The sequence below is a fragment of the Rhinatrema bivittatum genome, chromosome 2 (genome assembly GCF_901001135.1).
Source record: "Rhinatrema bivittatum chromosome 2, aRhiBiv1.1, whole genome shotgun sequence".
NCBI lineage: Eukaryota > Metazoa > Chordata > Amphibia > Gymnophiona > Rhinatrematidae > Rhinatrema > Rhinatrema bivittatum.
In genome coordinates this window covers 47,746,515-47,750,228 of record NC_042616.1, presented here as the reverse complement: position 1 = coordinate 47,750,228, position 3,714 = coordinate 47,746,515, and positions in this window count along the sequence as shown.

Genomic DNA, 3,714 nt, shown 5'->3' with positions numbered 1-3,714 from the left:
ATTTGGACACAACCTTCCTTTCGCATACGTGAAGGTTCTTCTGTACTTACATTACAGATATTTATTTATTTATTTAGCACTTTTATATACCGACTTTCCAATAACAGAGTTACTGATCAATTCGGTTTACATTCTAAACAGAAACATTGACAAGTTAATGTCTTACAATGAACAGGTAGCAGGAACTTGGATACAGATATATGGGGTTAATAACATAACGTAAATGCTACGGAGCCAAATGTTGGCTAAGGAAATAGGTGATAGGTATAAGGCTGGGTATTTGATTTTTAGACTGCCAAGGATTCATAGATGACCTGATAGTTCTTTGGGGGTACTAGAGAGAACTAGAGATGATTTATATAGTTCTCTACTGGTTACCAAAGAAGGGATCCTTGGCAGGGAAAGTTCCGCAGATTGATGATTATGAGAAAGCTTGGTTGAATAACCAGGTCTTTAGTCTTTTTTTAAATGTAGTAGGGCATTGCACTGATTTGAGGTCTGACGGGAGAGCATTCCAGAGTTTGGGACCGGCTGTAGAGAAGGCTCTTTTGCTTAATGCTGACTTCATCGGTGGAATCTGAAGGTTGTTTCTGTAGGCTTGTCTCACTGGTCTAGTGGAGGTGTGGAGTTGGAGAGGTATTTTGAGCTCGAGTGGGGCAATGTTATGTAGTGCCTTGTGGATTGATGAGAGCACTTTGAAGAGTATTCTGAATTTGACGGGAAGCCAGTGTAGGCTTTTTAAAATGGGTGAGATGTGTTCTCTTTTGTTAGTCTTGGTTAGGATCCTTGCTGAAGCATTTTGCATCTGAAGAGGTTTTATGGCGTTTGCAGGGAGGCCCAGTAGTAGTGAATTGCAGTAATCTATTTTAGTAAGAATGATTGCCTGTAGAACTAATCGGAAATCTTGAAAATGGAGGAGAGGTCTCAGTCTTTTTAAGACTTGTAATTTGAAGAATCCATCCTTTACGATGTTCTTGATGAGAGATCTGTAGTTCATTTGGTTATCTAGATATGTCACACCTGTGACAGGTAAAAAAGGTTCAAACATTTTTTCCTGAAAACAGCGACATCTGCTGGACGTAAGCGCCATCTGTTACACCTTACACAAACAAACGCTACACTAATCCTCGTTTCCCTTCCTTTTTCACACATTCACCCACTTTTTTCACCACAACAGTGGGGGGGGAAATGTAGGGCCATCTTAAACAGCGAAGATAATAATTTCCTTTACAGCTAAGAAATACCCACCACCCTCTTCACACCACCCACACACATGCCAAATTATTTTATTTCCCACACCCTCCGAACACACACAAAATCTGACAAAAGTCCTGGCTGCTCCAGCGGGGGGCCAGGAGCAGTCCGGGACACATCGCCTGGACTACGGACGTCGGCTGCCAGCAATCAAAATGGCGCCGACGGCCCTTTCCCTTACTATGCCACTCGGGGACACCAAGGGCAGCGGTAGCCCATGTGACATAGTAAGGTCGAAGGCCCGTCGGCGCCATTTTCAGGACTGGCAGCCGGCGGCTCTTTGCCCTTACTATGTCACAGGACCTACCGCTGCTATTGCTGGACCCCAGTGACATAGTAAGGGGAAAGGGCCGTCGGAGCCATTTTCATTGCTAGCAGCTGACGGCACAACGCCAATACATCGCTCCCGGACCACTCCTGAACGCACGCTCCACCGACAGAGATTTGTATCAGGTCTCAGGGGGTCTGGAGGGTGGGGGGTTGTACTGATTTAATTGCAAACATCTTGGGGAGGGGTCACGATGGGGGGGGATGTTTAATTCATTGGGGATGGCAGGAGGGTCGGTAACGTTATTTCGCTGGGCTGGGGGGGGGGGGCAGGAGGGTGTGGGGTGGTTATTTACAGAGAACAGTTGTGATGGGTTTTTTTTGGGGGGGAGGGGGGTTCACACACAAACAGAAAGACAAAAGTTGTACGATCTGGGAAAGGCTCCGAAATAGCCCTCCCCAGACCGCAAAACAACATGGGGAGTAAAAAATTGGTTAGCCACTCCCCTACTTTACTACATAACACGCACAGATGCCCAGGGGCAGACCACATTTAGCACCAACTGTTTTCATTTTTTTTCTTTTCACACTCTGCATCCTAGGTGCGTCTAATGGTCTGGGGCATCTTAGCTAGGAAAACTTACATTACTTTCATTTGCATTTCACTCTTTCTTGGGACATTGCGGTCCCATTCACCTCGGTCATTTAACAGACCTTTCAGCCATCTGCTTTACTTCAGCCAAATAATGCCTCGCCGAAGATCAAACTTTATGAAGCAGTTAATTATCCCACAGAAGTTTTGAATTCACTCGACCTCCCAGGCATGCCACCTCACATACTACAATTGAAAATCGGCGTACCAATTATCATGTTACGAAATATCAACCAGCCAACGCTTTGCAATGGCACACGGCTTGCTGTCAAAAATTTGATGAGCAACATCATAGAAGCAACAATCTTTACAGGACCTTTCAAAGGTGAAGATGTCCTCATTCATCGCATCCCTATCATTCCAACAGATCTGCCATGTCAATTTAAGAGATTGCAATTCCCAATTTGATTGGCGTTTGCAATAACCATCAACAAAGCTCAAGGACAATCTTTACAACTCTGCGTTTTAGATCTAGAAACCGATTGCTTCTCACATGGACAATTATATGTTGCGTGTTCAAGAGTCGGCAAACCTGACAATCTCTATATCTGCACAAACAATGGAACAACTAAAAATATTGTATACCCACAAGCATTGTGAAATTAAACATATTACAGCCATGCACTTTCTCTTTTCTTTCTTTTCCACTTAACCAGGCTCTGCCACAGCAACGCGTGGCCGGGTACAGCTAGTGGGGAATAAAACCCCTTGTTCCAAAAGGAACGGGGTAATTGTTGTATCGCCCGTAGTTTGAACAATTGGTTGATCTCCTGTGATAATTGAAGGTGATCTTTTGTGGTATTCTTTGCATAAGGTAGGGAAGGGAGGGGTGGGTTGGAAGAAAAATGCAGGTAGTTTCCCTGATCTATGATGTCCAGCACCCATCGGTCCGATATAATTTGCGACCAAGCTTGGGTAAATAATTGTGTTGCATCCTTCGGTCTCAAACGGCTTCGACCTCTGTGCCTCACCTTCCTCTCTGCTCTCCCCGCTAGCCTTGGGAAGATGGCTACCGCCGCGTCTGCTTGCCGCTCTCTCCGGCGTCCCCAGAACGGCTATGGCAAGGCTATCCACCATGTTTCTCCTGAGGGCCTCCTAGGGTGCGCGCACGCACGCCACCCACGTCTTTATCCACGTCATGGCGGGAACCTCAGGGGCGTTCCCCTTGAGTGTCGTCACGCCATCCGGGTATTTAGCCTGCCCTTTGTTTGCTAACAAATCGAGTTAGCAAGGATTGGAATGCCTCCAGTCTAAACTACTCTGACGCTTCTGTGCTGCTGCTGGAAACTCTCTCTTCCCTTCGGGGTATTTCATCTAATCTGGGTACCCGCTCCTCGGGGGCCCTTTGCTTTCTTACAGGTGCCTATCTGGGATACCAGGTACTCGCTCCTCGAGGGCCTGCGCTCCCTGCCTTGGTGCCTGCAATCCAACTACTTCTGCCTGCTGGGATCTACATCTATACAGCTACCAACTTAGTGAGTAATCTAACCTTTATCAGTCTGTCTCATCTACAGCTGCACTGGGAACCTGCAACCAGAACT